Below are 27,286 nucleotides of genomic sequence, written 5' to 3'. Positions count from 1 at the left end.
AACCATCAAATGCAAATATTTTAAGTTTCCTGCCACTGCCACCTTCTAGTCTAAAATAGCATGTTGAAAGAAAAGAAAATGTGATCTTTTGAGTTAGTCTGATCTCTTAATGGCCTGTATAAATGTATAAATAAATGGATACCCTTTACAATAATTATGGCTTGCCAATTTTGGTGCCTTTTCCCACTTGTGAGTTCCTTAGTAAGTATTTTTTTTTAAATTCTCAGTATCTATATAATCTTACTTTTTAAAAGAGCAATTTTTATATTTTTTGTAAAAATGATAGTTTGACACAATGTTTTTTTTTACAATTTGAGTTTGGTTAATTGAAGCCAAGATTTGTGGTTAATGCTTTTGGCTTTGAATCATATATTTATTTTTGACTTCATCATGTTCTGTTTGCTTACATTTTGTAGGTTAATTTGATTTCACGATGCTTCATTTTTCCTTCCTGCATTAGTTTGCAATTCATATTTTCTTTTCTATACCAAAATCAAGACTGTAAACAATCTTTTTCATATTTTTTGCCAACACTTTAAAAGACATATCAATAAATAAAGCTGAAAATGGAAATATGTGTAAGTGAAATCTGCTCATACCCCTAAGAAATAATAATTCCACTGCTGACTGCTCAAAGTACAGACTGAGATGGTGAATCACAAGGCTACTCTGATCCTGTGGGTGAGATGATGCCTTAAGAGATGCTGCCCTGTGAGGTCTATCCTTCAGGATTGGATGTTGTTGCCTGGCTGATAACCTCTTCTTTATAATGTTGATCTGAAATAAACAAACTGCCAGATATTTCTCCAGCAAAGTCGAGTTTCTTCAGGATCAATAGAGAATTGCCATTTGGGATCTGCAACCATGCACGGCAAGCCATGTGATAGTCCCCCCATGGCAAGGGAAGGAGAACTCTATAGAGGAGAAAAGCAAGTTGGGAGGACTGTAGTAAACAAACAGTCCATGGCTTTTCATTGACTGAGTCTTTGCTGGGAAAGCAGAGGGGTGTTTCTTCTTCCTGCTGGGCTCTAGTATCATCACAGGACACAAGAGCTCCCCCTTCTGGTCCTCCAAATCTATTAAATTGAGATTTCTGTTTATTAATTTTACAATGTTTACTGTGTTAAAATGCCATGTCAAGAAGAAAGAGATTTTCCTCGATCCTTTTAAGTTCCTTTTGCTGGTCCAGGAATTAAAATAACATGAGACAGGGCTTCCCTGGTGGCGCAGTGGTTGAGAGTCCACCTGCCGATGCAGGGGACACGGGTTCGTGGCCCGGTCCGGGAAGATCCCACATGCCGCGGAGCGGCTGGGCCCGTGAGCCATGGCGGCTGAGCCTGTGCGTCCGGAGCCTGTGCTCCACAACGGGAGAGGCCACAACAGTGAGAGGCCTGCGTACCGCAAAACATAATAATAATAATAATAACATGAGACAGATTAACAGAAGAAAATCAAACAAAAGTTTAATAACATGTATACATGGGAGAGACCCAGGAAAACTTGAGTGACTCGCCAAAATGGCAGAAACCCTTAACTTAAATACCGGCTTCGGCTAAAGACAAAAGAAGATGTTGGGGGTAGTGGTTTGGGACTTCAAAGGGGAGGAAGGCAATTCACTTAGAGATGAAAAAACAGATGTGTGATAAACAAATGTTTGCTGGGCCAGGAAGAGACATTGGGACACAGAGAGGATACGGATCTCCAGGTGCTGCCTAGAGTTCCCCCAGCACACCCAGCCCATATACTTTGCAGATATCTCTATTCCAGGAACAGGCCCTCTATCTAAATCCCTTTAGGCAGTTAAGGGAAAACGTCAAAGTTTCTTCCTGAGTCTTTTGGGCCTTGATTACTTTTACTTCAAAATAATCCACATACCAAAGAGATATTTTGGGGTGGCAAATTTTGCTCCCCTAAAGCCAAAAGGAGCAAGAAGCAGAATGAGGTGAAGTCCCCACTGTAGCCAAAGCTAGATTACACGGTCAACATTTTTGTTAGATTGAACTCAGTATAGCTCAGATAAGTGATAGCAATGGAAAGCATTCTGTGCTTTCTCACTAGTCCCATGTTCAAATTACTGAGTACTTTTTTCACATACACCCTGCCAGTGGAGACTGCCTATTACCTCCTTTCCACCCACTTGTCTATCTTGTAAAAGGTCTAAGAAGATGACAAGAAACTCTGATTAACAAAGCATATAGTTTTGAGTTAGACATCTTCATGGAGAAGAAAGAAGAAACAGCATTCTGAAGAAAGCAGGAAATCAAGGTTAGAGTTTAAAATTCATCTTTAAAAAAAGAATGGATTTTCAGCTTTTTTAAGTGCCAGAAGAAGCAGTGAGAACCAAATGCAATAATGCCTTGGAACCTCTTAGCACTTGGCATGTAGAAATGTGTACTGCATTTTTGCTGCTATTAGGAGAAGAAATGCCATGTAATTTGTAGTATACATTTAGGGTAAATGAGATCCAAAGGCAACATGAGAGTCACCAAGTTTTCACACACCTGATTCCTGGATTACTGTCTTTTTAGCCACTGAGAGATGGAACTTCTCATTGTGTGTGGATCACATGTGCCATAGGAGAACCTATCATATGAAGATAAAATGCTTTCTTTTTTGTGGGCCAACTAACCATGAATGCATGTATAGTGGGCAATAAATGAGCAAAAGGCTGCTGAGTTAATTTATAGCTTCAAAGAGCAAATTAAGTTTTCTCCACATATACATTTTATAAGCTAACAAATACTTATTTTCTACAACAAAAGAAACAAATGTTTTACAAGTTGATGGGCATCCAAAGCCCCTGGCCACGATTGTGTTCTCTGAAGATTAATGAAATCCCTGCCCTAGTCGGGTTCTTGAAGTAAGCAGTTAATCAGCCATCATTTTAATACATCCATTAGCCTTGGCACCATAAAAAGTTAATAGGAAATAAATTTCTGTAGAAAAAAAAACAAACCACAGTTTTAGAAATCACTCTCTCATGATCATTAACAATAATTACCAAAATTAAAACAAATTTAGTCAAGTTAAATAGAAAAGAACAGAACGTGAATAGAAAAAGTCTCTTTAATTTGTTCTAAGAAAACTACAATTTTTGTAGAAATATAATGAAAAGAGAAAAGGATCTCACAGTGGAAAATGAACTTTTTGAAAAATATAAACAAAATATTACCATCCTATATTTTTATATATTTATTTTCATCATTATAAGTTAATGTACATTTTAGAAAAGTTGAAAATCTAGAAAAATTCACTAAGAAGATAATGGAAAATAAGGTAACTAACTGAAATGTTGAGTCATCCTAATATTTGCCTATGTAAAACTTTAACATAATTGAGGAAAAAAAATAATTTGCTTTATATCATGCATATTTACCCATGATAGTAAATATTCTTCTGTGTGACTTTTTATGGCCTCATGTTATTGTACTGGTTTGATCTTTGAAGATTTTGCCTAGACAGTTTTTCATTGTTTGGGTATTTAGGTTTTTCCCAGTCTTTCTCTACTACAAATTATTATATCATTTTAGCAACATATAGTTTTGTGTCATGGTTGGTTGACTTTACAGCACAACAATTCTCCTTTTTATTCTTTGTCTCACTGAAAAGTTATTTGTTCCTTTTTGAAGGAAAAATACCAATACTTAAAAATTAACTTTTAAAGTAAAGGGTTACCTTTATCTATTTTTTCGTAGTATAAACCTGGATTTCCATGTATTTGTATGGTTTAAAGTACAAAAATAAATTATAGCTCTTTGGGGGGGGATCAAGTTAATTGTCTGTATCAAGAGTATAAAGGATGTCAGGGGAATGGAAATCAAAACAACAATGAGATATCACCTCACACGTGTTAGGATGGCTGTTATCAAAATATATATATATATATATATATATGTGTGTATATATATATATATATATATAAAACAAGTGTTGCCCAGGATGTGGAGAAAATGGAACCCTTTACACTGTTGGTGGGACTGTAAACTGGTGTGGCCACTATGGCAAACAGTATGGTGTTCCTCAAAAACTTAAAAATAGAATTACCATATGATCCAGCAATTTCTCTTATGGGTATATATCCAAAGGAAATGAAATCAGTACCTCAAAGAAATATCTCCCCTCCCATGTTCATTGTAAGATTATTCACAATAGCCAAGATATGGAAACAACCTAAGTGTTTGTTAATGGATGAATGTATAAAGAAGGTGTGGTGTGTGTGTGTGTGTGTATATGAAATATTATTCAGCCTTAAAAAGAAGGCTGTATGTATGAATGACAAACTGTATGAACCTGGAGGACATTATACTCAGTGAAATAAGCCAGGCACAAGGAAAAATGCTACATGATCTCACTTAATATGTGGAATCTAAAAAAGGTGAATGCATAGAAGTAAAACTTAAAATGGTGCTCACCAGGGGCAGGGAAGTGGGGAAATGGGGGTGTTGGTCAAAGGTTACAAAGTTGCAGTTATATTAGATGAATAAATTCTAGGGATTGAATGTAGAGTATGAGGGCTATATTTAAGAATACTGTATTTTATATTGCAAATTTGCTGAGAGTAGATTACAGGTGCTTTCAATACACACACACACAGAGTTACTGTGTGGGGCCATAGATGTGTTAATTGGATTAACTTTGCTATAGTAATCATTATATAGATGTATGTATATGTATATCCAAACATCATTTTGTATAGTATATATAATTAAATATATATAATTTTTATTAGAAAAACATAAAATAAAGGATGTTAGGGAAAAAAATTCTAGTGATTTTGTTTTTTTAAAAAGTTGACCTTGGGGCTTCCCTGGTGGCGCAGTGGTTGAGAGTCCGCCTGCCAATGCAGGGGACACGGGTTCGTGCCCCGGTCAGGGAAAATCCCACATGCCGTGGAGCGGCTGGGCCCGTGAGCCATGGCCGCTGAGCCTGCACGTCCGGAGCCTGTGCTCCGCAACGGGAGAGGCCACAACAGTGAGAGGCCCGCGTACCGCAAAAAAAAAAAAAAAAAAAAAAAAAAAAAAAGTTGACCTTGGCTAGAAAGAACTATTTTGTTTGTTTTCCTTTGTGAATACAAAGTAAGAAAACCTTTTCTTCACTCACCTTTTCCAGCATTTTTAGACAGAGTGTTTGTGAATTTGTAAAAATAAAGGAATGGCCATTTGCCTTTTAAAATAGAAGACACTCATCTTTTAATTTCTGTGTGTGTGTGTGTGTGTGTGTGTGTGTGTGTGTGTGTTTGTGGTGTGTGTGTATGTGTGTGTGTGTGTTGCAGCATTTTTCTCAGTATCTGATCTCTTCTGTGGTGTTTTTTTAGTGAGCTTGCGATCACTTTCATTTTTATATGTTTACTTTCTCTGTTCCCTTAGACTGCCTCTATCTCTATTCAGTGTTTCATTTCCTAATAAGCCACATTCAAACTTTATGTTCATGTTTTTCCCTTCTGAATATATTCTTCTCTCCTGTGGCCCCAAATTCTAATACAGTCACGTATTTACTGAGCTATACGTAGACCTGTGTTGGAGGCTGTGGGGCAGTGGTTCTTAAACTTTAGTATGCAAGGGAGTCACTCTGGGAGCTCATTTAGATGCAGGTTGCAGGGCACAATTTCTTGAGTTTCAGATTTGGTAGGTCTGGGGTGATACCTGGGAATTTATGTTTTTAAAATGTACCCTGTATGATCTGATGCATGTGATTCTTGAATCACACCCTGATGAACGGTACAGATCTTCCTCATCCTACTGTGGAGTTATGTCTCAATAAACACATTGTACATTGAAAATGCGTTGAATACACCTAACCTACCAAACAGCATAGCTTAGCTGACACTGCCTTACATGTGCCTACAGGTAGGCAAAAATCATCTAACACAAAGCCTCTTTTGTAATAAAGTGTTGACCATCTCACGTAATTTTGAATACTGTACTGAAAGTGGAAAACAGAAAGGTTGTAAGTGAATTGGTTATTTCCTCTTGTGTTCTTGGGCTCGTGGGTGACTGAAAGTTGTGGCTGCAGCTGCCCAGCAGCAGGAGAGAGCATCATACCACATATATCTTGCCGGAGAAGAGATCAAATATCAAAATCGAAGTATAGTTTCTACTGAATGTGTATCCCTTTTCCACTATTGTGAAGTTGAAAACTTATAAGTTGAAACAGCGTAAGACAGGGACTGTCTGTATATTCAAATGAATATGACACCTTGGCTTCCATATAGCTGTTAGAAAAGTCAGTGCTCTGCTTTGGAGAAAGCTTCTTGAAGGAAGTAAATATCGAGCAGGGTCTGGAGAATTTGGTTTGTTGGAAAGGCAACAGTTAATTTCAAGGAGAAACACAGATTGTGTTCCAGACCCCTCTCATCTTCCATCTTCACTGCTTGGTGCCACCTCTGCAGCTTCAATTTATGTGCATCATGTTATCTGCCCTTGTCTGCTGTTGTCTAGTCCAAGAATGTGCCATTCTTCAAAGAAAACTCACAGGAGAGAAAAGAATGGATAAGAAATTGCTAAGTGGCATGGCCCCATAGTAAATCATCATAACAATGAGAACACCATATCGGATAAACAGAGAACTTTTTTAAAAAGTTCTCCAGGTTCTCTAGCCTATGATTGTACCCATTTCTGACTTACCATCATCTCTTATTTACTTTTTTTTTATTGGTGTATAATTGCTTTACAATGTTGTGTTAGTTTCTGCTATACAACAAAGTGAATCAGCTATATGTTTACTTTTAATAGGACAGATGAAACATATATATATACACACATATATATATATATACACATATATATATATATATAAATAAATGGGAAACAGCCAATGAGAGATGACATGAAGGTGGTTAATGCCATCAAAATACTTGTTAAGTACACTAAGCTGATTTCACGTTGACATTTTTTTTTTTTATTGGCAACTTCAACTGATATTCAAGAAAAATCCCGAGTCTCTAAAAGCACTTGGTTCTGAGAGCTGTTTTCTAAAGTGTCTGTATGTTATTGCCAGCTGGATTTAAGTTCCATCTAGAATTACCACAGGAAATATTTATTAGGTACCCTTTGCTAATGCTCTTTTGGATAATTCTAGTGGTTAATAGTGGTTGATATATTGACATTAGCATTCTTATTTTTTACTGTCACTATTGTTTGTGACAGTAGTTGTATACTTAAAAAATAACAAGCTGGGATATTATTAGTAACTTGTTTTTAGTTGCATGTCTTTTGGATTAGCTGAAATAATGAGCACCTATTCTGTGATGTAAAATGTGGGAATACAATAAATGTCATGAATGTACGTATCCAAACTGAATTGATTTCTTTACAATTTACTTTTAGCTGAAGAAAAATGGGAGAAATGGTTACCTAATGCTTGAATAGAAGCCATTGTAATAAAGAAGAGACCTGTGGGTGTGTAATTGGTACTGATTCAAACTGTAAGAAACCAATAGCATCTAATTTTATGGCTGTGGATAAGGCATATTTTTTTCTTGTAATATTAAAAAGACTTAGGATTCTTATGAAGAGGGTGGAGAAAGCATCTAGGTAAAGTTGAAATAAGGCATTTAGTCTTCTATCAAGAAAAGGCATGTTCTGTATATGACTTGGAAAAGCTGTTTGGGACTTAGGAATTATATCATTGCTTTGTAGCTTATAAAAAACAAATATGTGGCTTTATCTGATTGCTAAAGCATAGAATGCAACTTTAACTAGGTAGAGTTTTATTTTCAAATTATTTTTAAGCATTGAGTATCTCTTATTTATAAACATATTCAATTACACTATGAAGATCAAGGTACTTTTGGGAGTTCATTAATAAAGAAACTGAATGGAAGTCAGGAGTCTTGGAGGTGTTTTCGATTTCATTATGCTATATTTAGGGTCTAGAACAGTGTTTGGCAAATAGTAGTTACTCAATAAAAATTTCTAAGATGAATGAATATTTCTGATTCTGCTACCTTTACAAGGCTATAAAAAATGCAACTTCCTCTCTCTATAATAAATTTAACTTCTATTTTAAGCCCTTATTCTGTTGGGGAGGAAGAAATGCATTCTCAGTCAATTTCTAGGTTCCTCCTATGTTTCACTGGACCTAAGTTCTGGGGGGATTTATGTAGTGTAATGTCAGGATACTGGGTCAGCTATCTAACCCTCTGGGTCACCTGCATCTGTACATGAGGGTCCCTGAGAGAGGCCCATTGACCATCTGGTCTCCAGCTCTTGGTGCACCCAGGTCCCTGCTGAGTTGTTCCTTGGCTTTCATTTCACAATGGCAGGTTGAGCACATGCTGTATCCTCTCTTTCCTGCCTCAAAATCCAGGAAATGATAGAAAATATACTTAACTAAATAAGTAACAGATAATTAAATAGCTGAGCTCAAAAGCCTGTTTGAAAACTTTTGGTAGAACAAGAATTATGAAGAATCCACAAAAAATCAGACTGACTGAAGAAGGAAACTACAGCTCAGGACTTCCGTGGGTACCTCCTGCTGGAGAACACAGATATGGTGCTAAATTCACATCCAGAAGTGGATGAAACTAAGATCAGGGGTGGTCAGCTTAGGCCAGGGGTGACAAGGTGCTGATTCGTCGGAAGGAAGCCGGTTCATCCTCTAGACCTCACGCCCCTCCCTGGGCCCCACGTACCAACTGTGGTTTCTGAATCTAGTTGAGAGCAACAAGTCTGGGATCTTGGTTTCAGGGAGCCAGGTGTGCCTCCAGGGTGATCCAGGCGCAGGTGAAAAGTTTTAGGAGCGCCTACCCGCAGCATTGCTTCACCACTGTCACTTAATATTCTGTCCAGATACTGGTGTGGGTCTCTGCCCCACAAACAGGTACAGCACACAGTACAAAAGGGGATTTCAGCTATAAATATGAGCATACAATCAAGACTCAGCAGACATTTGAGGAAAACCTACATTATAAAATATAAATAAATAAAAACTATAAAGTTTAAAATAGCAAACTCAGAGCCACTCTGGGGTGGAAAGAATTCATGCTGAGATGTGAGGAACTCTGGAAAGCTTTATAAATACATCAGCTCCCTAGACTTATTGATTCTTAATGATCTTGCTCTGTCTGTTGGGCTTTGCTGAGAAAAGAGCACAGGTTCCTTCTGCCTTTTGTGGGAGGTTTTGTTACCTTCTCATCTTCAAATCTAGGGTGATCCTCCTTGAGGTTTGCTTAGTACAGTCTGAGTTTGCATGTGTTTTTAGGTAATTATCTATAGTATCCCTTTGATGATAAAACATATGATTATTTACTCAAGGATTATCTGGGGAACAGGGAACAGGATCTAGGGTCTCTTTCCTCAGGTGCCTGTGACTGTCTAAATACCCACTGCTTCCTCATCAGACAATCTGTCTTCCTCCAGATTGTAGAATCCTTCGTTAGGCTTGTGATAGCTAACCTAGTTCTTCTTCATCAGGTAATCTGCCAAGTCTGCTATCTGTTTGCTGAGTCCTCTCCCAGGGCTCTTTTTTCCCCTCTCTTTTCTGCTAAAGCTTCCCTAATCTTAAGCAATAAATCCAAATGGCTTAGGTGGTCCAAATGGGGAAGAGTAAATAGGTAAAAGGAAGACTGCTAATAAGACACACACACACACACACACACACACACACACACACACACACACCCCCACGTTAATATTCTAAACACTGTCCTACAACATCACTAAGTACCCTGTGGTCTTTGGGAAAATTACTTAAATACTCTGAGCCTTTGTGTCCTAATGTGAAAGTTATAAGACCTTTGAGGTTTCTCCTAGCTCTCATGATAAAATCATCCAGCTTGGGGTTTGCAGGAACTTTGGGCATCAATTGGCCCAACCATTCACCCCATGCAGACCTTCTTTCCATATATTTTTACCATTTGATTATGCAACCACCATAAGAGTACTTTAAATAATGAAATAGAGGAGATAAGAATAACATTAATTTCTAAAAATTAGGTTTAAAAGGTGTGTTTGACAGAAAAGAAAAGAAATGAATTCAGAGGCCCGTGAATGCTGTGGAAAATGACAAAGTACTGGTAAGTAACCACACTTTTTGGACATGTCTAACATGGGCACCCTGTCCTCAGGAAAGGCAGTTAAGATTTGTTGCAGCTCACTGAAGAATAGATAAAATTTTAAAAAAACAACAACAAAAAGCTTGATCCAGTACTTGGCTTATAGTAAGTGCATAGTAAATGACAGCTTGTTTTTATTTTGGCTGTGGTGGTAATGGCTGTGCTGGTCCTTGAGGATCTGGGAAGGAAACTGTCTACAGAAAGCAAATTATGTAGAGGAGGCAGAAAGTTATTTTCAGAATCTACTACATTATGCCCAGAGCTCTCCCCTGGATCGCCTGGTTTTGAGACAAGAGTTCCCAGCTGATCAATGCCCAATTTTAATGCTACAATTTCAAGCATCATCATACTTTGAAGTAGAAAGCCTCCCAAGGCCTTGGTGATAGGCTGTGTCCCTGAGTCCCCAAATCCTTGTGTTCCTGTATGCAACTTGTTCCAGCTGCCGACCCTTCACTGACTGAGTCCATTAAGGGAGTCATCAACCTTCACCTCCTGGGCTCTTTGCATCTTTCAAAGTAGAATTGTGGCCTCAATTGTCTTGGCAGTCATGTTCCCAACTTTCCAAATTTCACATTTTTCTTAGACTTTTGAGTCCTCTTAAAAATACAAACTTGCTCTCTCCTTCACTGACAATGTGAAAGCCTCTCTCTTGAAGACAAAATCTAAATCACAACACTCATTGAAATCTACAGATGTTCCTCAACACTCTCTGATTCTATGGACAGCTGCTTCTGTCACCACTGCCTTCACAGCTCTCCCTCTGCTGTTCAGGTCTTTATTTATTTTTACTTCAGTTGTATTTGTGTGTGTGGGGGGGGGGTGGGTGTATAAAATAAACTATACCTGTGTGGCCTATGATATAGAAAATTAAGACCCCAAAATGCATGCTTACAAAATAGCTAATTTAGGAAGTGATGATCAGCATTATAAAAAAGAGTTCTTTGCTTCCCAGATCTTTTGTTGTCATTTATTTTTAACAGTATGTTTCTCTGGAATATTTAAAATATAGTTTAACTTTCTTTAACTGATTGGTTTTACACCTAGAAAGTAATATGTTGAATGAATAGAATGAATTTTTTTTCAGATGGGCACATAGGCGGTAACAGCCTGAGAAAGAGAATTCAAGGTGTGTATTAATAATAAAGCCCCCGCCTGGGTGAACTGGGGTCCCGCCTTGCTCCTCACGCCACCCCCTTTCCCCACCACCTCCCTAAGCCCTTTCCTGGCAGATCTGAGATGACTCACATGTCCACAGTGGCAGTCATTAAAGACGTCCTGCTCTGTTGTATATATGTACCACATCTTCTTCATCCATTCATCTGTCAATGGACATTTCAGTTGTTTCCATGTTTTGGCTATTGTGAATAGTGCTGCTATGAACATAGGGGTGCACACAAATTAACCTATTTATGAATAAGAAACAGAATCATGGACATAGAGAACACACTGGTGGTTGCCGAGGGGGGAGGGTGTTGGGGGAGGGATGGAGTGAGAGGCTGGGGTGAGCAGATATAAGCTTTTATATTGAGAATGGATAAACAACAAGGTCCTACTGTATAACACAGAAAACTATATTCGATATATTATGATAAACCATAATGGAAAAGAATATTTTAAAAAGAAATGTAAAAACAAGTAAATAAATAAATAAAATGGGTTGATCAAATGTGCAAAAAAAAAGTATATTCCTAGGATTTTCAACCTGTAAGATGATATCTGCAAATAGAGTTTAACTTTTTCCTTTCTAATCTGAAAAGAAAAAAAATCATGTTTGAAGACCAAAAGAAAAAAAAAAAGGCATCCTGCTCTGGGGCCTCTGCTCCATCCCATTCTTCCTTCCCCTCACGTGAAGCTGTGAACCTCACTGCACCAGAGCCCCTTTCCCGCCTCTGGGGTCCTCGGCCAGCCCCGCCTTGTGCTGTACCGGCTAGTGGGTTTTGTTTCCGTGTCAGCACTTCCCAGGACTGTCCAGGTATTTGCTTTCTTAATGTGTTCTGATTTTCCTCGTGCTTTTTCACTCTTTGAGTGTCCTGCAGCCTCTCCCTGCCGCTCCACTGAAGATGTGCAAAAGCTCCCCTTTGAGGTGTGTGGTGGGAAGGGGGGAGGATAGGAGTGTTCAACCTCTTCTCATTCAGGTGATACAGTGTGAAGAGCTGTTCCCTCTGTCTCCACCCCCACCCCTTTCAGAACACAGAGATCATCTCCATGGGGCCCTCCTAGACCCACTTTGCAGCTTTTGCATCGAATTCGGCTCTTTCTACAATAACTGTTAGGACTTGGAGGTTCCTCCAGGTTTCATTTGAGGGACCAGAAATGATTTTTTTATTTATTTAAAAAAATTTTTAATTGGAGTATAGTTGATTTACAATGTTGTGTTAGTTTCAGGTGTACAGCAAAGTGATTCAGTTATACATACATATATATATATATATATATATATATATATATATATATATATATATATTTTGTTTTTTTCAGATACTTTTCCCTTAGAGGTTATCACAGAACATTGAGTATAGTTCCCAGTGCTATACCGTAGGTCCTTGTTGGGTACCTATTTTATATATAGTAGTGTATATGTTAATCCCAAATTCCTTATTTATCCCTCCCATCCCTCCTTGAGGAACCAGAAATGTTTTATAACTAATTGGGAAAGGGACATGAGCAGCACAGGTAGAAGAGAAAGCAATGTTTAAACATTCCTATTTTGAAATTTTTGTTGTTATTCTTACTTTTGGACTCATTCTCATTGACACTTGGCAGCAACTTTTACTATGAAAGTTCTTGGTTTTGGTGGTGTTTTAAACTAGGCAGCAAATGAAGGAAACAGAAAGTCTCAGGGATTTAGAGATTTACCTTCCCTTAGGATCTCTTTCCTTTCATGAATATTTACACTGTGGATCCAGCTAATTCCTTTATACTGAAGAGATAGGGTATTTGAATGTTATTTTTAGTTTGAGGCCAATCAACAAAGGACACTTCGTACTGTAGATGCTCCTGCTCTGCCAGTGGCCTCACAGGGACAGTCTTACTGATGTACTTGCATTTTTTATCTTATTTCCTACTTTAAAAATAGTTCACAGGGGCTTCCCTGGTGGCGCAGTGGTTGAGAGTCCGCCTGCCGATGCAGGGGACACGGGTCCGTGCCCCGGTCTGGGAAGATCCCACATGCCGCGGAGCAGCTGGGCCCGTGAGCCATGGCCGCTGAGCCTGTGCGTCCGGAGCCTGTGCTCCGCAACGGGAGAGGCCACAGCAGTGAGAAGCCCGCGTACCGCAAAAAAAATATATCAAAAATAGTTCACAGAAGTAAAAAAAATAAAATAAAATTGTAAAAGACAAAAAAGAAAATGGACTGTGTACATAAAATGAAGACTTGTCCTTGAGTGTATTATACTGGAATTCTAAGCTACTGGGAGGCAGGACCTTGTCTCCAGAGGTTTTTGAAGTCTTATAGTACCAGGAACGCCATTAGGCATCAGGGAGGCCACTGAGAGAGAGTTTCATCAAATATGTGTTACTGATTCAGAAGAGTTCCTGGAAAACTTAATATTAGGACATTCTTGGTGTAATTCATCTCCAGGTGTTTTCAGTATGGGGAAAAGTCAACATAACTGTGAACTATTATTGCTGCTGTCACCAGGGGATTGTTGTAAAATTCTGGAAAGAGGGAAGGTGACTTTTTGATCAGGGCAAAGCTTTGTATGTGTAGTTACACTCATCACCTGTTCTAAATGGCTGCTGCAGTGCAGCGGTGAGCCCTTCGGCTCCACAGAACTTCAGGACAGCAATTGGAGACAGGAAATTAACTGGAGAAGTTAAAAAAATATAACTGTATCATCCCATCTAACACTTTTCTGTCAGTTTTTTATATGATATTATTCTCTCCTGCCCCCCCGGCCCAAAAGGCAGTCCTTGGAGGCATTTTTTTCTGAAGATTTCCCACCTTCTGTAAAGCTTTCCTTTCTGTTAACAAAGGGACCTCTGACTAGACCACATCAGCATAGCTGTTAAATGTACAGCTTTTGGCATCACACGGACATGTGTTCAAATCCAAGCTCTGCCACTTCCAAGCCCTGGATCTCTGCACCTATTACTTAATCTTCCTAAGTCTTTATTTCCTTTTCTGTAATGTGGAGGTGATGGTGGTAACAGTACAGATGTCAGTGGGTTTTAGGAGAGTTAAATGAGATAAGCAGAAACTAATACAACATTGTAAAGCAATTATACTCCAATAAAAAAAAAATGAGGTAAGCAAAAAGAGCTGCTATCCATAAATGTCCACAAACGTTATTAGTGAAGAAGGAGCAAAATGAAACCTTGAACTGACCCCTTTACACAAGTCAGCTTCACACACGAGTCAAAATCATTCGCCTCAAATTTCCTGTTACTTTGAACGACAGCATCTTTTAGGACATAATTACACAGTTCTGAACCTTCAGTTTCTTTTCTTTTCATTTTAATTTAATTTTTTTTACTATTATTACTTTTTGGCTGTGCCACGCAGCTTGTAGGAATTGAACCCAGGCCACCGCAGTGAAAGTGCCAAGTCTTTGCTACTGGACCACCGGGGAATTCCCTGAACCTTCATTTTTCTACTTAAATTCATTAATATAAATATGGTTTGCATGCAAATGAGTAGGTCCAGTGTGTACAAGTAACATGGAATGCAGTATGAAAATTTAACTATTTCAAAGAGAAAAAGATTTTGTTGGGAATCCTATCTAGCTTGACTACGTTCACGGGGTACTTGTCTGGCTATTTATTTGGGCTGCTTGTCCTAGAGATGGCAAATGGTATTGACTATGGCAGTACCAAGAGAAAAGTCTTAAAATCCCCTTCAGTGGATTCCAAAAGGTATCTTTGAGGTAAAATAGGAGGTCTTCGTTGGTAAGAAATTACACTTGAAATTTGATTTCTTCCTAGGAAGTGGCATTGCTTCTCTGTTTTATGTGATTCAGATTAATAAATACAGAGGAGCAAAAATGTTTGAGGACTGGATTAACATCTACTTTCTTTTTGTCGAGTGAAATCATTTTTCTTCAAAATTTTTAGAGTAAATGTTTGTAAGCTAAGAATTTGCATAAAAAATCTGAACCTAAATTGATTTGAATTGAAGTAATCTGCTTCCCTTCTTTTGGCAAGACTCAGATTTAAAGCCTGAACAAAAGGCTTTAAATAACACCAAAATGTCTACTGGCCCCTTTGGCTTAGAAGTAGTGTTTGTAACAAATATGACTGTTCTCCAGCCATCCTTTGGGGAGGTTATGTGAGGAGTTTCCCTCTTTATAATGCTAAGTAGATCATTGGTACATTTTACTCTCAAGAAGGCTCCCTCCCAAATTGCTATGTGTCTCCACTCACCAGAGACCCTTATCTTGCCATGCCAGTTTCTGTCATTCACCTCTGTCACTCCCATCTAGGACTGACTTTTAAAATTTATTTTTAATTTTTTATACAATTTTTAAAGGTATACTCCATTTAGAGTTATGACAAAATATTGGTTATATTCCAAGTGTTGTACAGTACACTGTTGTAGCCTATCTTACTCCCAGTACTTTGCACCTCCAATTCCTCTACATATATATTGCCCCTCCTCCACCACTGGTAACCACTATTTTATTCTATATATCTGTGAGTATGCTTCGTTCTTCGTTATATTCACTAGTTTGTTGTATCTTTTAGATTCCAAATATAAGTGATATCATACAGTATTTGTCTTTCTTTATCTTATTTCACTTAGCATAATGCCCTCCAGTCCAACCATGTTGCTGCAAACAGGAAAATTCTATTTTTTTATGACTGTCATATATATATATATATATATATATATATATATATATATATATATATATATATATATATATATATGAGACATCTTTTTATCCATTCATCTGTTGACTGACAGGTTGCTTCCATATCTTGGCAATTGTAAATAATGTCACTGTGAACATTGGGGTGCCTGTATCTTTCGAATTAGTGTTTTTGTTTCTTTCGGATGTACATCCAGGAGTGGAATTGCTGGGTCAAAGGGTAGTTCTATTTTTAGTCTTTTGAGAAACCTCCATATTGTTTTCCAAAGTGGCTGCACCAATTCCCACCAACAGTGTATGTGGGTTCTTTTTTCTCTACATCCTTGCTAACATTTGCTATTCATGTTCTTTTTGATTACAGCCATTCTGACAGGTGTGAGGTGATATCTCATTATGGTTTTGATTTGCATTTCCCTGATGTTTAGCAATGTTGAGCATCTTCTCATATGCCTGCTGGCCATCTGCATTTCCTCTTTGGAAAAATATCTATTTAGTTCTTCTGCTCATTTTTCAATTGGGTTGTTTGAGTTTTTGATGTTAAGTTGTATGAGCTGTTTATATATATTGGATATTAATTCCTTATCAGTCATATCCTTTGCAAATGTTTTCTCCCATTCAGTAGGTTGTCTTCATTTTGTTGATGGATTTCTTTGATGTGTAAAAGTTTTTAAGTTTACTTAGGTCCCATTTGGTTATTTTTGCTTTTATTTCCTTTACTTTAGGGGAGGGATCCAAAAAAAAAAAAAAAACACTGCTGCGATTTATGTCAGAGTGTTCTGCCTATGTTTTCCTCTAGAATATCCCATCTTACATTCTGATCTTTAATCCATTTTGAGTTTATTTTTGTGTATGGTGTTAGAGAATGTTCTAATTTCATTCTTTTACATGTAGAAGTTTTCCCAGCACCACTTATTGAACAGACTGTCTTTCCTCCATTGTATATTCTTGCCTCCATTGTCATAGATTATCTGACCATAAGTGCATCAGTTTATTTCTGGGCTCTCTATCCTGTTCCATTGATCTATGTATCTATTTTTGGGCCAGTACTATGCTGTTTTGATGATGTAGTTTTGTAGTATAATCTGAATCCAGAGAGTGTGATTCTTCCAGCTGTGTTCTTCTTTCTCAAGATTATTTTGACAATTTAAAATTGAAATTTACATTCCTGGAGAGATTTCTCATTGGTTGCAGGTACTGCAGGTGCTTGGGGAAATGCACCTACACCCCCAACACATACAATCAAAGGTAACAACTTACGTGGTGTGGCGGTTGGGAGAATTAGAATCAAGATTTAAAAATCATTTGGGTCGTGCTCACTTCGGCAGTACATATACTAAAATTGGAACGATACAGAGAAGATTAGCATGGCCCCTGCGCAAGGATGACATGCAAATTCGTGAAGAGTTCCATATTTTTACTGCACACAAAAAAAAAAATCATTTGGGTCTTGTGGTCCCAGATGCACAGCCTGAATTCCTATTTATATATGGGGGAGGAACAGTAGGTCGCCCCAGAGAAATGGAACTCGGTGTCACTGAAGGAAAGTCTCCCTCATAGCACTCTGCCCCAAAGCTAATCTTTCCTACTTCAAACCACTGAAGAACAGAAGGCAATCTGAATCCAGGGTGTAACAATCCAATGGGGGCTCAAGACTGGACAGTTGGAGTGATGTAGTGGAGCCAGGATAAAAAGCAAGTGAGAGCATGTTACAACTGTGAGGTCAATAGGCTTTTGGCTATGCAACTAAGAGTAAGGGGACCTAAGAATGATGCAGTTCTAACCTCTTTGGCATATAGTTTTGGGGTGGAGATATGTGTGTGTGTGTGTGTGTGTGTGTGTGTGTATTTAACCAAAATAAAACTTTCCAAGGAACATCATTTGTACATACTTCAGGCACTGCTTTCTGGTATTTTCTCTCTTTTCCACTGCCCTGCCCTATTGTAGTATAATTTATTCTATAAAAATTTTTAAAAAGTGACCTCAAATCATTAAATTGATTTTGCAACCCAATAATGGGTCATGAATTTTAGTTTAAAAAACTGTAATTACATTTTAACGTGTATATATAATAGTTAAATAAAAATAATGTGAATCAACACTGATGATAGGGATCTACTAGATTGTTTTTAAACAGATTTCAGAGATGATGTATGTAAATTGCTTTTAGCACATACTCTGATATACAGTACAAAGTCATTTATCATTGGCTATTATTTTTGTGTGTAAGATGAGACAGTTATTTGCATAAAAGTTTCCAACACTTTATTGAATTATTTGAAAACAGAAACAAAAATAACAACAGCAACAAGTGACAAGTACAATAATTGTTTTGGATAAGTTGCATGAGGGAATTTGGTCCATGGCCAATTGATTAGTGCATGCTGCTTTGTTTGCCATGAAATGAAGATACACATTTCCTTTACTCTATGTCAATAGGTGAGACTGAAGGGTTGTCAGAGTTTCCTTTAAATGTTTTGCTTTCTTTGTCCCTCCTGAGCTGACCTCTTTCCTAGTCCTTCTTCTGGGCTATGTGAGCTCAGCTCTCCTACCCAATTCCTCATGAGCTGGAGGATGCTACAATTAATGCTGATGGTGGAGAGAGTACATTACTTCATGAGAGAGGATTGCTTTCTCCCTTTGCTCCAAGATTTCACCTTATGGTGATTGTATTTTCCTTATACTTTGATTTATGGGATAATATTAATAGATATACTGATGTTAAATATTCTCATACTCTGTAATTAAATATATTATTCCTGCTAATTTATTTTTTACAGATACTACTTAATTACTTATGCTACCATTTATTGTAAAGTTTTGAAATTATATTCATAAATTAGGTTAGTATATAACTAGATTCTTGGAGTCATTCGTTCATTTATTAATTTATGTGTCATTAAACAAGTGTGAATTCAGTATCTGGTCTTAATGGAATTTATAGTCTGGTAGTAGACACATGAAAGTATCCTGGAAGAAATGACATCTAAATTGACCTCTGTGTTCTTGGCTGCTGTAACACAGAGATTTGATTGTCTTAAATGACTCAAATAAGAGATACAGTTTTATTTCTCTCCTGCACAGTAATGTGAACTGAGGAGTATAGGCTTAGTGGGGTATTTATACCAACTTCAACATGTGCCTTCCAAGTTTAGCTCCAAACCATCACCCTTTCCTAGCCATCAAGAAGATGGACAGAGAATCCAGGATAAGTGTCCTTGTGGAGATGACCTGAAAACTGCACATAAGCCTTCTGCTCACATTCCCTGGCCACATTTAGTTGCAGGGGATATTGAGAAATATACTCTGTATTGAACAACCAGACACCCAGCTAAACTGTGGGTGCAACAAGGAAGAAAGGAAGAATGGATAAAGGATGGAAGTTAGCATCCTCTGCCAAAAGCTCTAAAAGGAGTAAGTAGCTGAAGGATGCAGAGGAATTAGTGTTGTAGTTCACTTGCAGTCCGTAAAATGATATGGAGAAGCAAACAAGAGATTCTGTAATGAAATATTGAAAATGCAATGAGAGGGCATGCACAGAGCACTGACCACTGAAGTCCTACAGTGAGGGGCATGCGAGCCAAGCATGGAAGGCCGAATGGAAGGGGCTTCCTATCTAGGTGGAGATCTGAAGAGTGAAGTTAACTATCAGATGACAGCTGGATGGGGTGTTCAGGGCAGAGGAAACATGGAATTCCAAGACCCTGATGTGGGAATGAGCATGGAGTGATTAGGAAACTGAAAGAATTTCAATCTGGCAGGTAGGCACATTGAGGGCAAGGTGGGGCAAGAAATGAGCCTCTGAGAAGTGAGCTGGAGACAGATCATGGTCTACTCCATGCTGAGGGCATTGAACTTTATCCTAAAGGCAAGAGGAAATCATTGAAGAGTTTGGGTAAGGAGATAGTTGAATGCTATTCCTTATTCTAAACACAGCCTTATTTATAGCTACCATGCTAATTCCCAGAGCCAAAGGAGGAAAGTGTGAAACATGAAAACTTTCTGCTCAGTCCTTGAGAGTAAACCAAGTATAAATGTTTCCAAGATAGCTTAGTGTGGCTTTCATATAGACTAGCTATAAAATACTTTATGTAGGTAATAATTGAGTTTCTAGTCTATGTCTTACTTATTAATTGAACTGGGTAATGGTTATACTTTGAGAAACAAAAAAAATCAGTCTACCATTAACACAAAATAGAATTTCTCACATTATAAGCAGATTGATCAGCAGAATGGGAAAGAGAAGGAGGGACCAGAAAAGGAAGTATAGTAGTCGTTTAAAAAAACAAACAAACAACCAGCCAACCAGTGGAAGACGTGAATGTGAAGTGGTGCTCGATGGTGTCCTCCAAGCATTGACTCACCAACTTTGCCACTGAAGTAGCCCTGGGCGTCTGGTGATTCAGGCACACACACATGGTTGGTAGCAAGTGGCAACTTTCTTAGAATCTCAGTTTTAGTTTTAAGATGAATATAAATTTTGTAGAATATATTTGCTCTTTTTTTTTTTTTTTTTTTTTTTTTTTGCGGTACATGGGCTTCTCACTGCTGTGGCCTCTCCCGTTGCAGAGCACAGGCTCCAGATGCGCAGGCTCAGTGGCCATGGCTCACGGGCCTAGCCGCTCCGCGGCATGTGGGATCTTCCCGGACAGGGCACGAACCCGCGTCCCCTGCATCGGCAGGTGGACTCTCAACCACTGTGCTACCAGGGAAGCCCTATATTTGCTCTTTTAACAAAAAAGGCAACTCTGTCTTTTCCCCTACTGTTTCTGTTAAATATTATTCCAGGAGAATGTCCTGTACTATTCCGTTTTCACATACCCTGGAATTGTACATTGTGTTCCTGATGACATGGAAATCTGGATTTGAAAAATACTGACTTGGTCAACATCTAGAGTGAGAGAGGACTGAGAGCTAATTAAAATTCATGAATGAACTCGGGAGACACCTAAAATGCCACTCCATTAGTTTAAAGTGAGAAACTGAGTGGTTACACCCAGCAGAAATGTTCCTGTCAGCATAATCAGCTTATGTCACGCTTTAGTTAAGCTATAAGGGAAGCCAAATCAGACCCAGACATCACTTTATTGATTTACCAAGAGAAATCACTGTAACCCAGACTAGAAATAGTCCTGTCAGCACGATCAGCATATTCTCTGCTCACAGATAGGCTTACATGGAAATCAGGAGGTTGCTCGGTGAGCATGGAATCAAGAGGTTTAGGTGCATAAAATGTAAGGACAACGTACTGGGGCAGTGTGATACCCCTGGCTCACTTCAGATCCAAGTGGTAAATTTCAGTTTAACTTTCAAAAAGTCATCTCGTTCCCTCATTTTCAAGGTCTTAGGGGCACAGTAGCCCTCCACTGTTTATTAGCATACAAAAGAGAATTTGAGTTAAGAACAAAAATAGTTTAGATATTACAGTGTTAAGCTGCAGCAAGAAGCCATAACATGTAATTTGGGCCCATATTTTGTACTTCCAGATGCTTTCTTAATCAGCTTCCACTTTCATTTTCACTGGCCAGAGGGAACAGACTGGCATCTCTCATGACTGAACCCACTTTGTTTTGTTTGCATTGTGTGATACCTTTTTTAACTGGGTCTATCACGTAAAACTCACATATATATCTGGATTCCTGGCTGCCATCTTGAAGGAGTGTACAAAGTTCACTGGGTATCTGAGTGATTCTTTTAATGAATAGAACTAAGAAGCTAGACAAAATGTACAAGCATCCTTCAAACGTATTGTGACCTGGGAAAACAATAACAAATCCCAAAATGCTAAAACAAATAAAAGAAGAGAAAATGGCAAGCTTGAAAGATAAGTGACCGAACTAAATTTCAACCTTAGGTTATGTGGCAAGGCTTGTTTCCGTTTTCTGTTGAAGGATGCATAGCCCAGAGTAGACATGATATAAAGTCTGTTTTGTGGTAGAGATGGAGAGGTAAATAAAAACTCCCCTCATAGAGTGGGAATACCAAAGGACAACAGCAAACTATCAGTAAACTCAATCCACAAAGAGTGAAACCATCTTGTCTTTAGTAACCTGGGCCTGAGCGGAGGAAAAAAAATGTGCCCCTTGAAAATTTGAGTTGGCCTTCGACAAGTTTTGCAGCCAGAATTCATGCTGTGTGGTCAAACCCCAAATGAAGAATTTAATATAAGTTGATGCCAGGATGATAGTGAACAAAGTAATTGGCAGAAACAGATTTTCTGGAAATATAAAATTTCACATAAGGCATAAATAATTTCCAAGATATTTTTAAGATGTATTTAAGAAATAATGTATTTAAGGCAAAAAGGTATTAATATATACCATAAGTAAGCGCCAGTAGAATAAACAGAAAGCACAGGAGAATCACATTCATAAAAGCTACAGATAATAGAATTATCAGACATAAATATAAAATATAAATTTTTCTAGTATGTTTTAAGAATTAAGAGAGGCTTAAAAATGTTAGCAATAAAAAGATTTTAAAAACAACACAATTTAAAATGACCTAAATAGGCCTTTTAGAAATTAAAAATATAGGTGGAAGTGTGTGTGTATAATGATTTAAACTAAAAATTCCATGGGTTGAGTTGACATATGCTCCCAAAAAAGAAGAATTAAATTGTTTCAGATGAACCCTCCCAACCAAGAATAACTAAAATATTAAAACCACTAGAAAAGTACTAAGTGAGCAAGCTCTTGAAGGGTCAAGATTTTGGAAAGAGGGAAAATCCAGAAATGTGAATATCTGCCAATTACAAAGCAGTGAATAAGGCAAGGAGGGATTGAGAAGAGCTTTTGGTAGTTTCACTAGTCTAGGGGGACAGAAATTGAAGTTCAGGAACAAAAGGTCTAGAAGACACCTGTTCCAGTTACTATTGCTGCATACAAATCACCTGAGATGTAGTGTTGCATAACTATTTTATTATGCTAAGAGATTCTGTGGTTCATGAATTCTTTGAGGTTACAGCAGGGTGCCTTGTCTTTGTTCCATAGTGTTTGAAGCTTCAGCTGGGAAGATTCAAAGGCTGGGGGTAGCATGATGTCTGGGGACTAGAATCACAGTCTGGAGGAGGAGGAGCCTTCACACATGTATGTAGGACTTGATGCTGGCTGTCAGCTGGAACCTTGGCTGAGGATGTCATCCCAAACACAAGATGTGGCCTGTGCGTTTATTATCTCCAAATTTTCTAGTTTGGGCTTCCTCGTAGCATTGTGGCTGAGTTTCAAGAATGAGAATCTCAAAGAAAAAGAGACACAAGTGCAGGGCATTTTTGTGATCTATAGTCAAAAGTCACAGGTTAGGATTTCTATTCTAATATATTGATAAGGTTGTTACAGAGGCATGCTCAGGATCAAGATAAATGGACATAGATTGTTAGAACCATCTTTGGAAATTATGATATGCCACAGTAGCCCACATTTTTACCTGGGACTCTGGAATGGGTGAAGTGTGGGGATCAGATCTTACAAAGACTAAAGCCCAGTTTCAGATCAGCTCAGTCTCTCATTAGATTAAGATGATCTATCTTTACCATAATATTTTCCTCACAACCAAACTAATTTCTCTCTGGAAGAAGATATCATCATCTCTAACTTCTTATTTACTATAAGTGTATAAGAATATAGTATTGATATTTAAGTATATAGTACATAGAGTACAAGTTGTGATATTACATTAAAAATAACAAGGCATGAAAAAACAATATTGACTAAAAAAAGAGAAAATATAATTTAAAATTAATCCACAAATGATGCAAATATTAGAATTATCAAACAGGGATATTAAAGTTCTGTAAATTAATGTGTTCAGGAAATTAAATGGCAAGATGGAGGGAGCTATAAAAAAGAATAAAATAGAAATTTTATAATTGAAAGCTACAATAACTGAAATGAATTCAGTTGCTTTAGTTAATAGCTTTAGTAGCAGGCAGATTAGACAAACCTGAAGAAAGAATTTGTGAACTGAAAGATAAGTCAGAATTAATATCCAGAATAAAATATACAGAGACAAGAGGTTGAAAAACATGAAAGCTGATACATAATTAAAATGAAAGACATTACTACTCAGATTCAAAAGTGCCATGCACTTCAAGAAAATTGCACGTAGTTATTTCCTAAGAAAACATCAAAAATCAAAGGTAAAGAGGAAATTTTCAGAGCACTCAGAGGAAAAAGACATGTTACCTTAAAAAGAGAGAGAACTTTAACCTCAAAATAAGAGACAAGTGACTTTTAGCTAGTGACAATGATAGCCAAAATTAATGTAATGAACTAATCAGAGTACTGAAAGAAACTGCTATCCTATAATTTTTATCCAGGCAAGATATTATTCAAAAATAAAGTTGAAATAAATGCATTTTCATGTAAACAAAAATTGAGAATTTATCACCAGCAGATCCACACTAAAAGAAAATACTTGAGTGTTCTTCATTCAGGAAAATGAGCTTGGATGGAAGCATAGAGATAAAGAAAAGAATGTGGAACAAAGAGTAAATATGTGGGTAAATCCAAATGAATGTTGACTATGTAAAACTATAATAATAATGTCTTTTGAGGTGAAACATGAAAAGAATTAAATATATGACACATAGACATGCACACATAACATACACACATACACATACACATGCATGAGGATAGAATCAGCAGTAAATAGGAATTAACTAGTCTCAGATTGTTGCATTGTCCAGATTGTGGTAAAAGTAGTGATTTGTCCTATGTTTTTTTCCCCTTGCTTCCTTTTATATTATTTAACCATTTTTAGTCAATTATCGCTGTTAGCTTGTTAGCTATATGTTATTTCACTACCCTCTTAATGTGTACCATGGAGATGATCACATGCAGTCTACTACATAGAGCAATACTAAGATATATATTGGTAATGGTATAACAGTAGTCACTTAATGTAAACAGACTAAGTACTCCAATTAAAAGACAAAGATTTTCAGGCTGGATCCAAAAAGAAGCCGGTAAGATATATATGAGATATGATTTGATTATAAAGATACAGAATGTTTGGACATTAGCAATAGAAAGTCATTCCATGCTATCCCCTTATATAAACTTTTACAATGAAGTGAGATCAAAGTCAAAACGTTTAGGCAATACTTTGTAGGAGTGGGGGAAACAAAGAAATAAGTGGTACTAGAAGTAGATGAGGAAATTTTTTTTTAAGTTGCAAGAAATTAGACTATGATTTTTTATAATATTTTATTGTGGAATTTTTCCAACATACAGAAGAGTTGAAAGAATGTAACAGTTCAGTGTTCATAGCCATACCACCTAGATTCTATGCATTTTGCTGCATTTGCTTTATTTTACATCTATTCATTTATCCATTCATTTCATCTGCTTTTTAAAAATTAATTTAAAATTAAGCTGCCAATATCAGTGAACACACTGTGTTTTTACACCAATGGGGATGATTCGGAAGAGACAAAAAAATTGATGATTCCAAGAGAGAGTGATACAATTGCAGGGACAATGTCTTTGAATAGTCAAGATGGGTTGGTTCAAGTGAGAAAACAAAGCTGTTTATTAGCATTCAGTGGAAACATGGGAACTTTATCAGGAGGGTAGTTCCACAGGAGGAAAGTCAGAGTCCAAGGTATAGGGGCAAGTGGTGGGTAGAGGTGGTGGTGGGGTATGTATGTCATCTTCTCATCACTTCTGTTTTTCCCAGAAACATTAAACAAGAGACGAGGTGGTTATCAGCTGAGAATGAAGTAGGAGAAGACAGAACTGGTTTGAGGAAAAGATATGAAGTAATCATTGTGATAATGAGAGTGGGATTTTAGGGCATCCCTAAGGGACCATTTGAGGTTTGTGGTTATGGATATTTTCTGATGGGATCAATGTGGCGAGCTTAGGAAAAATTGAGGGCAGTGTTTTTTCTAGATATTATAATATCATTCATATAAAGTTTTCATGTACCAATATGAATAACCTAAATAGTAATAAATTTTGGAGAACATTATTCAAAGATATGGACAGGCTTCCTCTACCTGTTGGGAGAAATTAGACTACAGAATTCAGAAATCAGACAACCTCACGGCAACCACAAACTTAATGTTTTTTATAGTGCTGTCAAATCGCCTTACTTAACTTAGAAATATTACAGTTAAAACTTCAATTCTATAGATTTGGTTTTAAGGAAGACATTAAGTGGCTGTGAGTCAGGAGAGCTATTCATGAAGTTTTTTATGCTAACTAAGGTTCACAAAGAAAAAATGTTTAGACTATAAAACAAAGAAAAAATATATTATGAAAGAAAATATTCAACCATTTAATTTTCTGTTGTTGGTTGTTTGGACAGCATTATCATTGCAACAAATTTCCAGCTCTGTGTTTTAGAAGAATTTATTTTTAACTGAGATAGGGTGAGGGGTGTATTGCACTTTTTTGGTCAACGCTTAGAATAATTCTGTATTCTATAAAGACTAGTATTTAAGCCTCATTTCTGTTCTCTTACATTGAGAAATGATTTCACATGTGAATAGAGGGTGTCAGAGAAGTAATTATAAACCTCAAAGCATATCTAGTGATTATATGAGTGCTGGATGTTACTGAGGACTTTTTTGGTAAGACTTTTTCTGCTGTGTTAATTTAAATCAGTCATTGTTCTGAATTGTATCATGTCGTCACATAAAGAACTAAAGGGAATTTTAATAGGAAGTACTGTTGACAACACATGGCTTTCTTAAAACTCATTCTACCTTTAAGAAATAGGGAATTAAGGGCTTCCCTGGTGGCGCAGTGGTTGAGAGTCCGCCTGCTGATGTAGGGTACACGGGTTCGTGCCCCAGTCCGGGAGGATCCCACATGCCGCGGAGCAGCTGGGCCTGTGAGCCATGGCCGCTGAGCCTGCGCGTCCGGAGCCTGTGCTCCGTAACGGGAGAGGCCACAACAGTGAGAGGCCCGCGTACCGCAAAAAAAAAAAAAAAAAAAAAAAAAAAAAAAGAAATAGGGAATTAACAATGGCAGGGAGTCAAGAAAGGAACACATTCTCATTTACTTTGCTGTGAATTCTATAGTGATTCATGGCAAACTCAAGAAATAAAACACAAGCCGTCTGTTGTTGTTAAAGGAAAATTACCCATTTTATATCTGCCTAAAGCAGCATCATATGGTAGGATCTCCAGCGCCGTATTAAACCATGCCTTACTTCTTTGTTTGGTAATTTAGGCAAAATAAGAAAAGCTTTTCCTACATTGCCTTTTTTAAAGGAAATACTGCCTTTGGAAAAACATTGAATACATTTAGAATTTTAACGACTGCTAAGCTCAATTCTGTTAGTTTTTGAAGGTCATGGATTCTTTCACACTCATTTACAGGTATTTGCGGTTAGGGCAGAGTTGTCATCTTGACCACACTTTAGTATACAGACCTGAATAATTTGAAATAATCCTGGAATCAAACTTAAATCC

The 27,286-nt window shown here is 37.4% G+C and overlaps 1 protein-coding gene and 1 non-coding gene across 3 annotated transcripts in view; both read left to right on the top strand.

The window, feature by feature from the left end:
* The window catches only part of CTNNA2 (catenin alpha 2), a 1,196,494-nt gene that overhangs the window by 181,343 nt on the left and 987,865 nt on the right, over positions 1-27,286 (top strand). The window lies entirely within an intron of this gene.
* On the top strand, positions 17,174-17,280 carry LOC132435661 (U6 spliceosomal RNA). Its single transcript, XR_009521604.1, has one exon. It is a non-coding gene; the product is annotated as a U6 spliceosomal RNA (small nuclear RNA).

This window comes from Delphinus delphis, chromosome 12 (assembly GCF_949987515.2).
Source record: "Delphinus delphis chromosome 12, mDelDel1.2, whole genome shotgun sequence".
Classification (NCBI taxonomy): Eukaryota; Metazoa; Chordata; class Mammalia; order Artiodactyla; family Delphinidae; genus Delphinus; species Delphinus delphis.
Note: the sequence above shows the minus strand (reverse complement) of the source record. Positions and strands in the feature narration are given on the sequence as shown.